Here is a 19,675-nt window from a genome sequence, read left to right as displayed (position 1 = left end):
GGAAACTGGGATCATTAAGTGAAAAATGCTGTGAAATAAGCCCTTTAAACACAATAGCCAAATTATTTTCTCAGTCACTAACTGCAGCTCAGGAATCTTTACTCTGGCATCATTCCTCTTTCTCAGAAAATAGAAATTAATAACATCCCTCATGTCACCATGTGTGATGGCTCTGTGTAACTTAATATTGTGATCTCTTCCATTCAGTATATACTTGCAGCTACTTAAACACAGCAAAATATTTAGTTAAGTGTGTGCAGGAAAGAGCTAATTTGGACAAGGTATATTAAACCTCACATTTCCATAACTGATTTACACAGCATTTTACTTCTGAAAATGAGGACTTGTCAGGCCAGCTGATCTCTGCTTCTTCATTTAAAGGCAGACCACCTTTCACGACCCCACTTCAGTAACTACAACATAACAGAACTTCTTATTCACTTCTAAAAGACTCCATGGAAAGTTACCAGCTTTCTCTTGACAGAAAAAGAGCATTTTTAAATCTTCCAGTTCAGACTCCTTTCTTAACAGTCATCTGGGTCACTGTAAGTTTTGGTATCCTTTTTTGTTGTGCATGTAAGTAATATATCACTGTAAGAGAGTGCGGAAAAAGTGAGTCAAAGAAGGAAAACCAATCAAGGATGAAGGTAAAGAGCATGGGGAAAACAGATTCCTAAAAGGTTTTTTCCTGGCAGGAAAATGCAGGCATAGGTTGTGTGAAGGGTAATGGGAATCAAGGATTTGAGTGATCTATCTGCTTCAACTGAAGAAAAGATTTTTGGATGTAAGACATTTGTTGTTATTGGAAGATTAACAGAAGGGACAGAATACAGAACCTCTGTAAAATTAATAGACCCAAAGGAGACTGAAACACAGCACTCCAAATAATTTAGAAAAAACAACACTGAGGGCAAACATTTCCTTATATAATTTGGCAGCCCAGAGCTAAAAAATGAAATGTGGGTCTCTATTACTTGGCAACACCATATGGCCAAAAATGGCCTTGTGTGAATAATATGCAAAGCAACTGTGAGCTTTAATTCAATTTATCAGAAAAATTATGAAAAGAAAGATCTTCTACTCTGCAAAATTTTAAACTGTTTTTCCAATCTGTTTTCTTGGGGGTTTTGTTATTGTTGTCAATTTTTTTTAATTTTAGTGAATATTGCATATCAAACACTAACAATTATTCTTCTATTTCAAAATATCATACAAGAAACATAGAATTAACAGCAAAATGCTCAGAATGTTCAGAATTTCTTTTAGCAATTTTGCAGAAAGAGTTCATAATTCTGTTCTTTTCCTTGAAGTTCATCATGCATCAAACATGCTTCAAGAAACAACAGCTAAGGAGAAAGATTACTACTAAGATTTGATACAGAGAGTTAAAAGCACATTTTTAAGAAAATACTCTAGTCTCCAAAGAGCAACTCAAAATTCATAATATGCAATCTTTTCTTTGTTTGGGCTTTTTTTAGTAAAAGAGCAGTTTATAAAAGTTTAAAAAGATAATTATTTGCAAAATTACTGGAGAAGAAAATGACAGGTTGAACATCCTTCTACATTAATTGCTTAGCAAACCTCTACCTTTTTACCACATTTATTTCTACAAAATATTAATTTCAATTTTTAGTTTAGTCAAATGAGCTTTACAAGGTTTATGATTTCTTTTATGATGAACAAACATGAAAGAGGGATGAGTCAAAGATGCTATTACTGCCTCTCTTCTAAATGGTGTTTTATCTAAAAACCTTTTCAGCTTCAAGTATTACTCAATTATAAAAGAGAAAGCCCACAGATTTCAACAGAGCAAGAAACTGGCAGATTTTATGATCTGAGACATGCAGGCTTCTGAAGAAGCACCAATCTCATTGCAAGATCTAGGAATTTGTGTTGTTCTACTAGGTTTGTTTCATCATCCAATGATAAAACCTCTTGTTTAATCTGTGTTCCCTTCACCACTCCTTTGGACGAGATGATTGCATTGAAGCTCTCTAGATTTCTCAGCTACAGGTAGTAAATCCTGACAAATGTTAACCCTAAAGAAAGTTTGATATAAAATTCTGGCTTTTGCAACTCAAAAGAAAGAAACTAAAGGAATACAGGCTGAAAAGAACTGAAAGTGTGTCAAATCAAAATAAGGCCATTTTTAGGACCTATTGATCAGGAAACTATAGACTTATTCCTGCAGCTTTGCACCAGTTTTGGGGAAAGCCTTGGAAAAGAGAAAATGGTAGAACAGCCAGTAAACTACTTCTTGAATCAAGGATAGCCAACATGGTCTCAGGAAGGGAAGGGCATGCATGCCTCACTTAGTTGCTGGAATTGTTTGAGCCTGTGGCTGCCAATACAAACATGGGGAATGCTGGGGATACTGTGCACCTGGATTTTCAGAAAACTCTTGCCAGAATTCCTAACTGAGATTACTGTCTAATGTGCAAAGCCATAGTCTAATTTCAAAAGGGCAAAGGTGCCCTCATAGAAGTAAAAGGTTGGCCCTTAACCAGGAAACAAGACAAGCCCCTCTAAATTGCAGGGAGGTTTCTGATGTTAAGATTTGGCCTTATTAATAAGCTTACCAATGCACTGTGAGACGCAATTAATATGTACCTATGCTTAGAAAGAATCAATTATGATGCATCTTGAGGACAAGTAGAACATCATGTTATTTAATATGAAGGCTTATTAATAATAAAATTGTCATTTTGCTAATTTTATAAAAGCAAATTCAGCATTAAAGACTATCACCTCAAGGGGCACAGCTGTAATATCACACACGAAGCCACTACAAAACTTGCTAGAAATATAGGCTTGAACACAGCAAAAAAGTTTTAAACCCAAGAGCCTCTGGGGAAAAAAATTTTAAGAGTAATTGTGAAGCTGCAAATAACTAAGTTGTCAATTTAGCTGCAGAATTGAACAGAAAAATCCAAATTTGAGTTGATTTGAAATTAAAGTGAAAAAAAAAATTAAGGTGAAAAAAATATTAAGGACTAGGAAAAGAAACTGGCTCAATTCTTCCTAAATGTTGCATTTCCCAATTAGTATTTAAAAAAGTGAAGGTACAAAGTTATGAAATAAGAAATTGGCAAAAAATCTCTTTTACTTACTGTGCAAAGGAAAGCACGCACTCAGAATTAAAAAAAAAAAAAAAAACCACATATCCCCTGCCATTTTCCTAGTCCCTAGAAGTCTGACTTGAATAAATCCACTAGAAAGTTTTTCCTATACCACTGAACAAATTTTTTCTTCCTTTGAAATTATTTTCCCTTAAAAAATGAATTTATATATTTATTTAGTTAGGGAGGGGGGGAAGTATTTCCTAATCAGTGGAGAAACACCCCAGTCCTTGATTTAATCATAATTTTATACCAAGAAAATTTAGTTAATTTAACACTGACAACTTTAGATTGGACTACAAGTCTTTCTTTCAATAAGAAAAATGTGAGGATTATGTGCAAACCTCTTCAACAGAGAAGATATTTGGTTGTCTAGTGAACATCAATCTTCAAGCCCTCAGCATTTTAAGTATCATAACCCCTACTGGATAAAAACTGCAGATAAATTAAATTCCAGGCAAACTTGGGGAATCACTTCACAGTGAATCACTTCACAGATTTTATCTGTCTGGTTATCATAAACCATATCTACTCTCATTTTCCTAGTACAGAGAATATGAAACTCAAACTGTAAAGTATCATTTTTAACATACTGGTCTAGAGGTATGAATTTTAAAGATGAATCATAAAAATTGTTGCTTGATTTTTTCAAAATCACATTAATTTTTTTATCAATGTGTAAAATGAAGAAAAAAGACTAGTCATGGTATCATGGTGATAGCCAGAGACAATTCTATAATAAATGAAATAACTTTTATTCTGTAATACTTTTGGAGATGATAAATTGAATTGTCCTTTACTCATTTTTGCAGGTTAAAATATCTCTTTGATTCATCAAAGGAACAAAATACTTTTGTTTCTAAAATGAAGTCCTTTCTTAAAAAAAACCCAACAACACTTGTAAGGCTTGATCCTGTAAAAATAAGTAGAGGTAACACAGGGGAGACACAGCCCTCCTTGGATTAGGATTATGCTGGCCTCTCCAGCAGGATTTCTTCACAAGGTAGGAACACCCACTCCAGCTGTCACTACTAATAAGGAAAGAAAGAACCCACATTTCACCAAATCTGCAGCCTGGTCATGAGATACTGCTAAGTATCAGACAGAGGAAGGAGCTTTGTGGCAGGTGATTCAGTGTTTTGAGATTTCTGTACAGTAGCAACTCAGACCTTTACATTCACACAATGGGATGAAACAAAACAGGAGTTTATATCAATGATCCACTGGTATGTTGAAGATTTCCTTAAAATCCCTCTTCTGGTCACATCCAGCCCTCTGCTTCAATGTCTGCAGAAAAAAATATGGCTATTGCCACAAGAGCTTGTGTCTCACTTCTCAAAGGAGTTTGCACAAATTCAATACTGCCTTTATCATGCCAAACCCACAAAACTAGGATGGGGTAAATCAGCAGTAGGTGTGTTGAAAAAAAAGCAAATATCATATGTTCTGTGTTTATACTACTACTTTTTTTTTTTCCACATGCAATCAACCACATGGGAATAAAACTTAAAATTAAAGTAACTTTTTGCAACATCAGGGGTTGTTTTTTAGGTTGGGACTGCTGCCTCAAATTACAGTGAATGGATTAAATGAATGAATGAAGGACAAGTTGATTTCCTGTGCACCACAGAAAATACCGATAACAATGGAATGGTATTTTGCAGAGCAGAGAAATGCAGTTACACATACATCACAAAGTGATGCAATGTTTACTACTTGTTCATCATAAATCACAGATTAATGTAATCTGGCACCATAATTATAGTACTATACTTTAGAAAGGCGTGATACTGTGATAATTTAGACACTAATTTAAGTAGTAAGAGCCCTGGCAAACTCTATAATTTTAGAGCATCAGGTCAACAAAAGCAAAAATGGCAAAAGATTATTTTAAGAAAGGTTTTGAAAAACCTCAGTGGAATAGCTGTGAATCCGGATTTCATTTAATACAAACCACTAAAGCCTGAGGAGAAAGGGAGTTCCTCAGCATGTCCCTGGTTTTGGCACAGTGCTTGGTATTCGAACAAGACAATTGGAGTATGTGTTTTCCTGTAACAAAACTAAATTGGCATAAATTTTGAAGACAGAAGAAAAACATCATGGTTTGAATCAATCTTTACAGTACATGGCAAACTGTGCCTGTGCATGAATGAATAAAGCAGAGTTAATTAAAAAATCTGATTGCTAAATCTTGGATATTTTTTTCTTCCTTTTATATGTATTTATCATTTAAAAGATTACTTTGTGCCATATAACGTGGATGTAGATGGAGGAGGAAATCAAGAAATCTTAATTTGTTGTGGTAAAACAACTCTAAGAGTATGTCTGCTTCAAAAGCTATTGTCACTATTGCTAAGATTACAAACTATGGTAATTAATTAATATGAGGAACATAGCACTGGAATCAGCAATATTTCCAAAAGTACATAATTCTTTTTAGAGATGCTCCACACAACTCCACTTCAAGATTACAAAACCTTAGTCTTCACTATATTTTAACATTCAAAGGTACTTAAGCACAAACCTCCTGAGAAGATCCAGTGTCCCACTTGCTCACAGATTTCATTGCTAAAAGTTTTTAAAAACAAGTAATGAATTAAAAATACCACTACAGAGCATTCAATGTGTTTCTTGTAGTTTGAAAGTATAGGAAAAGGGCAAAAGTTTTTAAGAAATCGTAAATTTTCTATGAAGTTCTCTCTAAAGTTAGGAACTTAATTTAGAAGCACTGAACAAATAACTGAATTACAGAAAGACACATAATAGCCAGAAGTCATAAAGAATAAAAATAAAATACAAAATCATTAAAATCATAAAACCCATAAGATTTGAGGAAATGTTATGAATCTGTGTCAGGGGAGATTTAGATTGGATATTAGGCAAAAGTTCTCCACCCAGAGGGTGGCTGTGCACTGGGAGAGTCCTTGAGGAACGTGGTCACAGCACCAGCCTGCCAGAGTCCGAGAAGCATTTGGAGAATGCTCTCAGGCACATGGTGAGATTCTTGGGGTTCTCCTGTACAGGGCCAGAAGCTGGACTCGGTGAACATTGTGGATCCCTTCCAAATCAGGACATTCTGTGACTGCATTCAGTGACTCCTTCCATCTGAATGAAGACCCAAATCCTATCTTGAAGTTAAACACATATATACATACCTCATTACTTATCCCTTATTTCAGAAGTAATTATTTATTACCTCTGAAAGTGTCTTCATCACAAGCGCAGTTGTTTGGATGGGCTTCTTAAAGGCCAGATGCAGGGAGCCAACATCCAGCAACAGAACTGCTCTGAGAGGCCTGAAGTCCCAAAATTAGTCTTTCAACTCAGCAAGTCCACCACTCCAGATACGCCCCATCTCTCTTTTCCATTTAATGCAGTAAATGAACACAATTCTTACTGTGCTTGAGGCAGGGAGCATACTACATCTGAAATACTTTCCAGATACAATCACCTCTTTGCAAAGAGAATTGTTCAGCTTCTGAAACAACTAAAACGCCCTGAATTACCTTCTCTGCTACCCTTGGCTTCTGTGTAAGAATAAGCAGGATTGACACAAAAAAACTCTGCTAGGTATTAATCCCCTGTTGACAGAACTGTCATATTCAGTCAAGTACATTTGATGCAGATAACAATTTAGGCTCTGTAAAATAACAATGTTGATAGTTACAATTTTTAGCTGTCAGATTTTATTCCCCTACCAGCAAACGGTTTTCTACTAAAAATGTTAACTGGTTCTCTGAACTATAAAGAGAAAAAAGTGAAGCAGGAAGATACCATAGACAAAGCTGCAATTACAGAAGGTCCTGGTGACAACAGCAAGCTCTGGAACCTTGCCCATCTGGCTAATTACGATGTCATGGTCCACTCAATGCTCAGTGTTTACAGGGCTTTACTTCAGGGCCTATCATTTATTCTATATATTAACATCTAGAACTATAACCAAGATATAACCTAGTCATTGGAAAAGGCCACAAACCCTGCTATGGTATGTCTCAATGCCAGTGCTGCAGCTTTACTGCATCTAAGACAGAACCACAAAAAAAACACATGGGTTTTAAAACTGAGGAAAGACAGAAAAGCACTGCTAAGTGGAGGTACTTTGAAGTGACTAATAGCTCTGTACTTCTTGTGCTGTGCAATTAAAAAAGTGTCTGCAAATGGTGCTAATTAATTAACTAACACACATCCACAGCAGGCAACTCATCCTACTGGAGATATGTCTCATTTAGAATATTAAAATGTATGGACTGAGACTTAGATGTTGGGCTTCGATTCCTTTTTTCCCATGTTCAAAACCAGAAACAGATGTGGAATATCTGTTTATGATTTCTACTGCAGTGTACAGATCAGGAGGAGCTCCACTGAGTAAAGCCAGATTACATATAAATTATTTGCATTGTAAATATTGCAGAGGATGTGGAATTAGAGCCCTGGAAGTTGTTTCAGACCACAAGATCTCCCTCTCTCCTTCTAATGTCTCAATAACAAACCTCACATATCTCTATTTCCAAAACGGAAGACATTATTCCCAGTCAGACCTAACCCTGCCCAGAAGCAAACAAATGTTTTTAAAGATTAAAAACCATGTCTTTTTTTCTTCAAAATCTCCCATGATTGTTATGTAGCCCATTGCTAGAGAAAATGGTATTTAAAAAGAAAAGTATAGTACTGGAAAGTCAACTTCTTGTATTTGACAGAATATTTGTTACTGCCCTTGAGATTCTTTCACTTCAGATCCAAGACCTTGAAGATGTCATATTGTGACTTGCTCTACTCTATAAACTAGCAAATCTCTAAATAAAGCAATATTTTAGTACTAGTAAACACTCAGGAGAACCTCTCAACACCAATATATATATTGTTCTGATATGGGTTCTGATACAAGCTAATATGGGTACCATTTTTAAAATTCTAAGTCTAGGTATGCACTTAAATAAACGTATTGAGGCAAAAGCATATCTCTGTCTGGATCCTCCTGTGCATAGACAGGACATTTTTTTTCCTCCTACCTTTTGAAATTTACACTTGAAATATTTTAAACCTATTATATCAGGAATGAAGACCTGAAAAGGTGGTTTCCCCTCAGCTGTTTCCCATTTTATACCTGGCCGGGCAGCCAGAGGAAAGGTGCCCGGGCTACTTTGTACAGCGCTCTCCAAGTTACCTGCGCCGAGAGCCACCCCTGGCGAGGTTCCACGGGTGGAACGTCTGAACGTCCCCCTGAGCCGCCCGTGCAAGCGGTGCCCGTGCAAGCGGTACCTCCCGCGCGCGGGGCGGAGGCTGTGGAGCAGCGGGGATTCCAGGGCCGGGATGGGCTGCGCGGTTCCCAGGACAGGGGGAAGCGGGGATTCCAGGGCCGGTATGGGCTATGGGGTTCCCAGGACAGCGGGAAGCGGGGATTCCAGGGCCGGTATGGGCTATGGGGTTCCCAGGACAGCGGGAAGCGGGGATTCCAGGGCCGGTATGGGCTATAGGGTTCCCAGGACAGGGGGAAGCGGGGATTCCAGGGCCGGTATGGGCTGCGCGGTTCCCAGGACGCGGAGGCCGCAGAGCCCCGCGGCGGGCGCTGCGCGGGCGCCCTCTGCTGTCCCGCCGCGGCTGCGCCCCCACCCGCGTCCCCGGAGGCGGGTCCGGAGCTGCGGCTCCGCGGAGGGCCCGGGGCAACGAGAGCCGGGACCCGGCTGGGAAGGCACGGCACGGGCCAGCCAGGGAGTTGGCAAACAAACACTACCAGGACCTACGGGATAAAATACGTATTTTTCTTTTCAAATTAAAGGGTACAGCTGTTATAAATTAGAGATGAGAATGCCACTGCAGTGTTAAAAAAATTTTTGGGCGCACCTATGGGCACGGACACCCTTCTGCCCGCTCAGCGGTACCGCGGGAGAGGCCCCTCAGCTCCGCGGGTGCAGCGGCCCGGCTCTCTCTGCTCTCTTACCTGGCAGGTGAGTGCATCGGCCTCAAAACATGACATTCAAGCGGTAAAAATATTCAAGCAATCAGGTCTTCTAGGTCTTCTGCTTCTTCCGTACCAGAAGGCAGCCTGAGGGAATACACGATGGCACATTTGGCCCTAGGCGGGCCAAGCCAAAGGCGGGCTGGCAGGACAGCTGCTGCCTGTCCTGGCTGCCAGAGGGACGCTGGCTTTCTCCCTGCCCTCGGTCCGGCAAGCCATCCCGGGCCACTGCCAGCGCTCGGGATCGGGCAGCCCCTTGTTTCGATGTTTTCGTGTTTTCTTAATCTTGATAAAGGGGACAGACAAGCAGAATGCTTATGGTAAATAAATTTTTGTTTATAACTCTGTCCATTTCAGTGAGGTGGAGATAGTAGGTGGGCAGTATCCTGTGTTAAATGAGTATAGAAGGAAAATAAACAGCCTACAAACTTCAACCCGTTTTATGAACAAGAATATTTACAAGATTATGACATTTATGAATCTAAAGAATATTTATGACATTAACCAAAATCTCAACTAACAAGTCACTTTAGGAAGGCTAAATTTTCACTATCTGGGTAGTGAAAATCCTGGAACTTTTGAAAAAGAGAACCAAATTCTTTCATTGCATCAATTGTCTTAAATAAACAGTACACTAAAATGAGGTCTCCTATTAAGCACCATCATTTTAATGGTTTTCTACAGAAGGAGATGGAAAACATTGGTGAAATTAACCTGACAGATGAGGTAGCAGAGCTGCAATTTTAGAAGTAATATCCTTCCACAAGATCCAAGAAAAATGAAACAGTCCTGTGTTTTTCTGTAGGCTCCTTATTTTATTTTCTGCTGCTTTGACTGGCAAGCCCAAATATTTTAGCATGAATTTTATTACTGAGGAAAACAACATGATTATTTAATGAAGATTACATCAGAGATGCATCTCATACCTCTAATATCATAATATTAACTTAAGAAAAAAAGTTTATCCAGCTGTTCTTATTAAAAACTCCGTTGAACAACAAGAAAACTGTACCTCTGGGGTTTTTTCCGTGTTTTTCTGAAATGAGCATTCAGAGAAATTAGAATTTCCGCAAAGTATTTTTCCTTCACTAAATCTGAAATTTCTGATGAAGATTCCAGTGAAAAAATGTAGACACTAGTTAGAAATATATTCTTCTTCTATAGAAGTAGAACTAGAACTGTGTCACCATTTTAACATTTTCCCTATTGATGGTTATTGTGATGTGAAATGTTATTGGACCCCTTGAACAGAATACTGATGACCAAAAGGAAAGGAAATCACAGAAATGTGTATTTTTGATTCATTTGGGTTTTTGAAAATATTTTCCTTCTGAATTTACTATGTGAGTTCACACACTTGTTCTTTACACTACAAGTATCTTTACTTACATTTCAATCTACCAGAAGGACTGAAATGCAAATTTAGTCCAAACCTTTGAATGACCCTTTTTAAAAATACCAATCAGTGTCACAGACTTGGCTGGAGGTAGCCATCAAGGATAGTAAATTTCTTGGGATAGCAAATCTCAGGGAAGCCTGAAATACAGGACACTTGCCAGAGTCAATACTATTTAAGATTCTTCTGATTTGTGTACATATAATGATCATTAGAGCTTCAGGGATGGTTATTAAAAGAGAAAGAGTGAGCACTAAGAGGACCCTGCTTGTTCCCTGACAGCATTACCTGGAGCTACCTAAACACCAGAGCGTGGTTCCATCAATAACCTCATTGTTATAGACAGGGAAAAAAGAATAACTGTTTTTCTTTCCTATGTAGTCAAAGCATAGAAAGGAATCTGTTTCTTCATAGTGGAGGCAGTCCTTTATCCTTACTAAAACCAGTAATGCAAATGTTTACTACAACAGAAAATGTGTTATGGAGTTTTAGAATAGCTGCCCACTTCTCACTTAACAGAAATAAAATGGTTATAATTCCATGTAAACTGCCTTTCAGTCATATGTCATATTCTAGTTAAGGCTGACCACTACAGAATTTGATCTGTGAGAGGAGTCCAATGTAAGTGGCAGAATTGTTCCAGGAATAATCAATTAGGATTTATGTTGAAAAATAAATAGGATAGATGTCATCTGCTGGGAAACACAACTGAGAAAAAGTAAGAACAGGAAATACCTGAACTGCAGGTCCCACGTGATGAAAGAGCAACATTAAAGAATGTTTTTCTTGGCCTTCATTAAACAGATGCTTTTTCCAAAAGATGTTCCTTAATTAAAAGAAAAATACCAGTATTCCCTTGATTTAAAAGAAAATAAATCATAACTGATACATTATAGACTACTTGTTTTCAGGTTTGAATTATCTACTTCATGCATGTAGACAATATGATCCTCTTAACCAGTATTGTAAAGCTCTTAGCATTGAGAATATGCCATCAAACAGCAACCTCAGTAGCCTTAGAGGCTTTTTGGGCCATGGTTCTGATTTAGGCTGAAGTTGTTTGGTGAAGATTGAAATTTTGTGGGCTCTGCTCAAAGAGAACATAACATTCTGCATCCCACACACAGGGATTCATGCAGAAATAGATATGGTTACTTCAAACTGCAAGAAATATAAATACTTCAATTCCAAACATTAGAGAACAAAATTAAGTACTTGTGCTCACACTTTCAACAGGAAGGGAAGAAATAATCACAGTTTACAGGAGGGTCTCTTTGCACCTGCAGTTTAGTTGCTGCACTCCATCATCTCCACTACCTTTGAAAGTATATTATTTAAAAAATGTTAAGCCACACTTCCTGTGCTGTCTCCTTGCTCAGTCTCAACCAGGGCTGGAATCTAATAACTCAGAACTAGTGATTTCCTGGCAGAATATTATATTTCAGCTTACAATCATTCTTTCTGGGAATTGAGGTGTAGTGCTGTGGAGAGCATTGAATCCATAACTGTGCAGGCTGGATTAGATCTACTCTAATCCAATGTTTAAAAATAATATTTACCTTACTTCAGTGGAATTTTAGCCATTTCCTTTATTACTTTGATAATATTTCAGATATAGTTCTAAACCCAGATGGGAAGGAAGAAAAAAAAGTCCCAGGAAAAATTAGGGAAGTCTATATAAACGTGATTTTTTCTAGCATTCTGATATATGCATGTTTATGTTTATATATATATATATATATATATATATATATATATATAATATACAATCTATTATGAAGAAATAGTTTACTGCAAATAGTTACATAAAGCATGTTGGCACCAGGAATTGCATACTATTAGACATATTCTGTTCTCATTATTGAAAAAGTATTGGTGCTTTCTAACGTACTGTTGATAAGAAGGCAACCACAATATTAATCTTCCAGGGTTTAGCACTCCAAATTTCCTTCACAAGAGACAACACAAAATGCATTCGTATTTTTGTATTCTTATACCAGATCCATATATATCTAGCAAGCACCAACTTCTTTTCACCAGTCCTGAAATGGTTTGACTGGATGCAGCCTGGAGATTTATGAGTACCACTGTAAGGATCAAAGTTTGTTGTCACTATGTCTGGTTAACAGAGGCAATTATTAAAAGGAAGGAGAAAACTATTTGTGCCAGAACTTGGACCCTTTAATAACTCAGAGTTCTATGTTTAGAACAGAACAAGGAATTACAACACACAATATTTTGAGGCTTTATTTCCAGTCATTTTATTCCATTCAGGATTTCAAATAGAAATCCTAAGCTGCCACAGGTTTTGTTTTTGCATGAACAGTTCTTCCACAAACAGGGCAGAAATTACTTTCAGACAGGAATCATTATTTAAATAACACATGATTCCACCTAGTTACAAATACACTGGCAGAGCAAGAAAATTAAATTGGGGGGGAAGACTTGGCATATTTCATCAGTTCCAAGAATTATGAAATAAAGTTTTAGAGGATCTGCAAACGCAAAACACCACAAAGGTCGCTTTTTCCATAGCTATTTATTCTACTATGCTTAATGACAAGTTTTGCAAGCAAACCATTTGGTAAGAGCTTCATCCTGAAGAAATGAAAATAACAATAGTAAAGCTCAACAGTTCATATAAAATCATATATGTTTAGAGATACACAATTTAAGTTATGAGGTTTTTCCTCAAAGAAAAAACCCTTCAAATTGCTACTGAGTGGAAAAGGGAGGCTGCTCAAAATACTTGGGGTGATTCAAGTTCACACCTTTCTCAGGGGTAAAAAAGAGTTCACCGTCATTCCTCAAAATCTAGAGAATCACATAATCAGTCTTGGGTCTCTGTCCAACCTGGGATTCATTTTTTCCCTGGCTCCTTGTTTTCAGGACGCTCACTTCTTTTCTGCAAGAGAGAATGTTAGAGCCACCTTCATCCCTGTAATGATTACTGGCCTCAATCCCCACATTGTCCCTTTGATCCCACACTTAAAGCCTCTTTGAGGCAGTTCCCAGCCTGTCCATATATTTCCGTGGGCAGTATTCTTTCAGAAAATCTGGTTTTGGCAATCACCTTGAGTAAAGCTGAGGACATAATTAGGTCCTCCATGGACCTATGTAGAAGATCTCCATATCCCCTTACCAGGATGGAAGAGCAATTCTGAAATTAAAATAATCACAGTCCCTGGAGTTTTAGAAAATGTGGACTTTGCCTAAATTTTCTATTTGGCCACAACTTTCACAAGACATTAAGTAGCAGTGGGTCCATTAAAAGCATGGTTATGTCTTCTACAGAAAGAAGTGAAGACCTTCAGAAGACCTCTGAAGTGAAAGTAGGAAGACTTAACTCGTCAAAATTCTTTTCAGTTACTTAGGGAGTTTTATTCTTATACAGACTTCAGCATTACCAATACTAGAGAGCTCTAGAAGATACAGGAATTAAGAAATGCCATCAAGGAACTACAGGCATACTTCTCAGCTCTTGATGATTTTTAATAAATCTTAACAGTATTAAAGCTCAAGGGAAATGATATTTAATTTACTTTTGTTCAGTATCTTTTTTTTTAAGATACCATGGAAAATTATGGGAGACTCGTCCCAGCTTTTGGAGACCCAGTCTATCATAAATCCTTAAACTTACATGTTAGTCTTTTTAACAGACTGTTGCCTTCAATTTTCTTGTGTTTCAGCATTTCCTGATACCATCAGAGACCACAGGCGAAGTGTTGAAATAAAGCAAGAGTTTTCTCCTGATGAGATGTCCAGACAGACACAACTAAAGAGACGAGCAGCTACCCATATCCTAGGTATAAGGTTCCATTGTTATATTACCCAGCACAGAGGAATTTCATCCAATCTGTTTAATTAATTTTAGTACTTACATTTCATGCTAATTATTTTTCCCCACCTCAATATATTGTGAGCTGAGGATTTTTTTAAGAGAAGATAATCATTAGAATACTCTCAGTAATATTCTGGGGAAAAAAGGAAAAGGAAAAAAAATGAGAACATTTGGCACTGTCTTTATTTTAAATTATCTTCATTTAACTATGATCTAAGAGTAATTTTAGCCACATTGTTTCTTCTGTGGTAATTACCCATAAAAGAGTGGATCAACAGGGTGAAGGAATGGGTCACCCAGCCTTCTTTGACCAAAAGATCTACCCAAATACTAAAACTAGCCCTTTATATTGAGGGTGGCAGACACTGGAACAGGCTGCCGAGGGAGGTTGTGGAGTCTCCCCGTCTGGAGAGACAAAACCCACCTGGACATGTTCCTGTGTCACCTGCCCTAGGTGACTCTCCTTGGCAGAGGGAGCGGACTTGATCTTCAGAGGTCCCTTCCAAACCTGGCTACTCTGTGATTATGCAGTATCTGAAATACAAGTGTGCGTTTTTTTCTGTCTCACAGGTTTTTTCCCTTAGCTCCAGTGCAAGTATGTCTTTCAAACCATCTGGAAGGCTGAGAAACAGCTGACAAAGTGAATTTTCTTTTCTGCACAAAATATTTAAGTAAAAATGGTTTCGTTTTCATCTACTTTCTTCATGCAAAGCAAAGACAGATAACCATCCTTCAGAAGAATTCCAGCTGTGTTAGTTTGAAGGTCATCTTTTGAAAACTATGTGTAGTATGTATCCTGTATGCCTCTATACACAATTATTACTTTCCTTGATTTTGTTAGCATGTCCTAACTATCAACCGCAACTCCTGTTTTGCTTGGCAAGCCTCCCAACAGTCAACAGATGTTTTCTCCCTCCTATTTCTTCCCTGAGCAAATGACTTCCAAATGATATCATCTATCCTTGAACATAGGGTGACTCCCTTTGTCCCAGGGTTCTCTTCTGAGCCCTGGTGTTTAGAAACTTGGTAAATAAAAAGGACCCATTTTCTGAGACAGTGCAAACTTTGTGTCTACAAAATTATATTATGGACCACCAAGGCCAACAGACAGTATAGCCAACCAGGCTTACCTCCAAAGTGTCGAAGGCAAGAGTCTCAGTTATGAAAATCTGCAATTCATAATGGGTTTGCATGGCATGCTTCTCTGCCCAACAAAATAGTTTCCATTTACCTGCTGGAAAGCTTTATTTGATAAGTGATTTGGTGCTTGCCACACACTGTCCTACAATTGCCTATAAGAACCACTAAGATTCAAAGAATATGCATTGATCATCTGATGCTACTTCCTTTTGTAATTTCTTTAGAGGAGGCAACATATGATATAGAAAGAAAATCAAGAATTCTCAAGCTTGAGCTGAATTGAAATATCACTGTTAAGTCATCTAACTTTTTCATGCTAAAGGTCTAAAAGTAAAACAGGTATTTATTGGAGTTAACCTTCTAGACCAGAAAAATAATCAAGAGAGAGTATTTGTCGATTAGCACTTATTACTGTTAAGAATCTGGATATCTTTTAAGACTCAGCTGAGCTCTTTTTATTCATCTAGAAATCTCAGTTAGTTAAAAGTACAGTTTTGCAATCTGTGTTTGAAATATGTGTTTGATAAAGTACAGTAGATATACTTTCAGGAAGGGACATAATTTTTAGCATTTGAAAAGCACATATTTCAATGTACATTTGGACAATAAACTTCACAGTTAGATAGGGCATGGTGCTAATAAACCCAAGATCATGGGTTTCATCCTCATATGGGCCATTCACTGAACAGTTGCACTCAGTGATCCCTCTGGGGCCCTTCCAACTCAGGATATTCTGTGATATCTGTGATTTTTGTGACTTCTCTCTCTCTCCAAGCATGTGTGATACGCAAAATGAGCACACAGGAGGAAGGAATTTTTGAAGAAAGAAGGATTCTGTATATCTTATACCTTACTCTCCTAGTTTTCCAGCGCAGAGAGTTATGGATGTTTAAAGCAGAATAGGCCATTCTCTTACATAAAGTTACTCTTCCAGGCTGTCTGGTGTTAGCAGAACTTCTTATAAGTCTCCTCAGAACTGCTCTCTCCCTGTGCAACATGCATCCTCTGGCCTGGAGGTCCAAGTGTTCAACATAAATCTTAGACAAGATGAGGAGAAACCCTTCTTTGGGAGTTTTCCATTGCCTGAGATTGTCTGCAATGGGGCAATGATACCATTTCAGAAGCTGGGAGGGTCTTTCTATCTCTGAAAAGTTGCTCTTTGCTGCATACAAAACCCATCTCTAGCAGGTATGCTCTGACATTATACTTGACTTTATTTTTTAAATCCTTTACTGACGTTGGCAAATCCTAACCACAGTCCTGTGAGTGACTGGCATGTTATGAAACCAGAAAAAGGTGCAGAACAATAAAACAATTACTTACCCAGACCACTGAGACAGACAGCATTTCAGATTTGAAGTAAGAAGCAGAAATTCCTGGATGTCAACTGCATAATCAACAGATTCTCTTCAAATAATACATACAGATTCCAAAGGCAAAAGATCAATAGTGACATACTGCAGGCTCAGGTAGAGCAGAAGGTTTTCTAAGACTGCAAATTCTGGGTTGTTATCAGTAACCTTGGCCTGGTTGCTTCCTTTACCCACACCTAAGGTGTGGAAAACCAGTCTGGCAGCTTCCAAACCAGTGCTGGTTTGGCAAAAGCTCATTCTGTGGTGAGGAGCGGCCCTCACAAACAGCAGCTGTCTGTCCATCCTTCCCGTGGCAGTGGGAGCAGCAATCCCTACTTTCCATGATCTTTCCCTACAACAGATTTCCTGGACATCTGTCCCTATGCTTCCTATGGCAGGGCCCTCCCCTGAGACAGCAAAATTCATGTTCTTCTACATTGCTGAGAAGCACTGGGCCAGTTCTGCTTGGGAATCACAATTTTTAATGACCAGTAAGTGAATACTTTCAAAACCATTACTATTACAAATTACTATATTTTTAATCCTAAAGGCACCAATGTAAGGAAAACCACAAGGTGCTAAGTCTCAGTAGCTAATAAGCTGATTCACTGTCTCCACCTTTCACTATGGTTGAAATCTTAGAAAAAACTCTAGTTTTACTGCTCTCCAGAGACCTCTGACACATCTTTGAGATCTGTGTTGAGATTAAACAAAAGAAATTTGTGAGCATGGACCACCTACACAGAATTAAACCATTTGAAATGTAGTACTTTTCTGATTATGCAGTGTTAAAATCCTTACTGTTACTACAGTTTAGCTTATTCTGGATTGCAAATTCTCAGTTTTATTTAGCATATAAAGCTAAAGCCTGGAATCAGTCAAGCCATTTTTCACTATAAGTAATTGTTCTTCCATTTGATATACACTAGGAATCATCTCTCGGCAAGATTTTCCCTCATCATTAGGTTTTGTTCTCATAACAGAGCTGTTGGATTTGAAACAAAAATGTGGTTCTCTAACCACAAAAATCCAACAAGGAGCACAAAGTAAAAGAATCCTTAAAAGGCTTCTGGTTTTGGTTTTAATTTTAAATATAGTATTAGTAAAGCACTTTTAAAATTAGATATGTCAGAAATCTACAAACAGAGCACCTAATATAAATGGAATGTAGCTTAAAATCACAAGTCTTCATATGCAGGCTTCATATGCAGCTACTTCAAAAGTATAATTTTGAACATCAAAAATAGAAGTATGAGGAGAAAAGTTATATATCCTTATTCCTTCCCATCTCCTCTTTGTAGAAAATGCTGGCATAACCCTTCAAAGCTCTGGTGTATTCTGAAAAAATTATTACCTTCAAGTTCATTAAATGATCTGCAAATTTTAGTAAAATTTTGTGCTAATGTCTAATAAAATAACAGATCTCAGTAAAATGAAGTTACCAATCCTTCTAAAGATACATTTTGTATTTTATTGTGACTGATCCAGAATTAAGGTATAAAACCCCCTTCAGATTAGTTTTTACATATGAGTTTAGGGCTCCTGTGCTTCCTTAACTGTTTCTTATGAACATGAAATGTTACCCCCTTCACTAAATCACATTGAATTGCCATTTTGCTTGATAATCTATTGGTATATGTTTCATTATGTTATATTCTAGAAGAAAATAGATTACTGAGAAAGACACAATGTTTTCTACAAATGCATGTTTGATAAATGTTTTTTACAAATCAAATAAAAACTCCCAGGAATCTTTATAGCTTCTTTTCATTCCATGACATTCAAAGATTTCTTTCTAGTCATCTGGGGACATTTCAATAAAGTGGATAGTCACACAAATCCATATTTCTGTTCTCACTGACTCAACAGAGCTACACAAAAGAAAAAAACGGCCTCTTTTTGCTAATAAAATGCTAGATAAAAGGAGTCACATGAAGTCAAAAAATCCCTAATTCAAGCTGTACGTCACAGTCTGAATTTATCCTCTGCAGTGTTTTCCTGATCTACTTGGCCCAATATGTATGAGATAATGAAAGACTTGTGAGACAATCATGACTACATTTCTATACCCCCATTCCACAGAAAATGCATCTCATTCATAGAAGAAAACCATGAAGATAGCTAGGCTCAGAATTTGCTATGTATAACAATTAAAAATGGTCCTGAAAAGATATGTTGGTAATTGTGAGAAAAAAATACTTGAATATATTATTGGTGGTGTGCCAGATACATGCTCCATTTACTTTTTTCTCAGACAGAGGTTTTCTTAGTTAGAAGATTTCCTTGCCCACATAACTGCTTTATTTCTTCCAATTTCTGCCTCTCATAAGCTATCTAAAATGCAGAGCAATGGCACTCTGCCGTGCATCTCAGCATATCACTTCCCCATCTGTCCAAATCAGGTGCCTGTCCAGACTAAAATGAAGCTTTTCTCTGTTGCATATCTTGACTTAATTCTGAAGGAAATCCAAGGCTGTGAATAATGGGATGTGCAATTGCATCTGACTGTTACACAGAATCAAAATGCTGCTTGGGCATGTGTCCATCACCAGCTTAATGCATGGCAGGAAGTCCTGGACCTCTTTCGTAGTGCCTCTGTAGCTGCTGTCTCTCACAGATGCCTCTTGCAGAGGTCAGACAGATCCTGTCAGATCCTCTTCTGGACACCATTTGTCACAATCCCCTAAAATCTTGTCAGCAATACAAATTCAGTTACCACTCATGGTGCCATTAATTGCTTATTTCTTATATAAAAAAAAAAAAAAAGCTTTCTCTCTAATAGGTAGTCTTGGCTATTTAATCAACTTCACCATGATTTATCCAGTTCTGAATAATCTTTCACCATGTTCTCACTGCAGATAAATGCTATTT

General features: G+C 37.6%; 2 long non-coding RNA genes across 6 annotated transcripts in view; one reads left to right on the top strand and one right to left on the bottom strand.

The window, feature by feature from the left end:
- LOC139590033 (uncharacterized) overlaps window positions 1–9,407 on the bottom strand; it is a 93,558-nt gene extending 84,151 nt beyond the window's left edge. Inside the window, exon 1 of the long non-coding RNA XR_011679208.1 lies at window positions 9,058–9,407. This is a non-coding gene — a long non-coding RNA (uncharacterized lncRNA). The remainder of the gene's footprint in view (window positions 1–9,057) is intronic.
- The window catches only part of LOC139590032 (uncharacterized), a 46,366-nt gene continuing 35,355 nt past the window's right edge, over window positions 8,665–19,675 (top strand). For all 5 annotated transcript variants that reach the window (XR_011679207.1, XR_011679204.1, XR_011679205.1 and 2 more), the window contains exons 1-2: window positions 8,665–9,064; window positions 14,161–14,277. This is a non-coding gene — a long non-coding RNA (uncharacterized lncRNA). The remainder of the gene's footprint in view (window positions 9,065–14,160; window positions 14,278–19,675) is intronic.

The sequence above is a fragment of the Agelaius tricolor genome, unplaced genomic scaffold (genome assembly GCF_023055355.1).
Source record: "Agelaius tricolor isolate 1412-34295 unplaced genomic scaffold, bAgeTri1.0.p SCAF_5, whole genome shotgun sequence".
NCBI lineage: Eukaryota > Metazoa > Chordata > Aves > Passeriformes > Icteridae > Agelaius > Agelaius tricolor.
The sequence above is the reverse complement of the archived record's forward strand: the minus strand, read 5'-3'. Positions and strand labels throughout refer to the sequence as shown.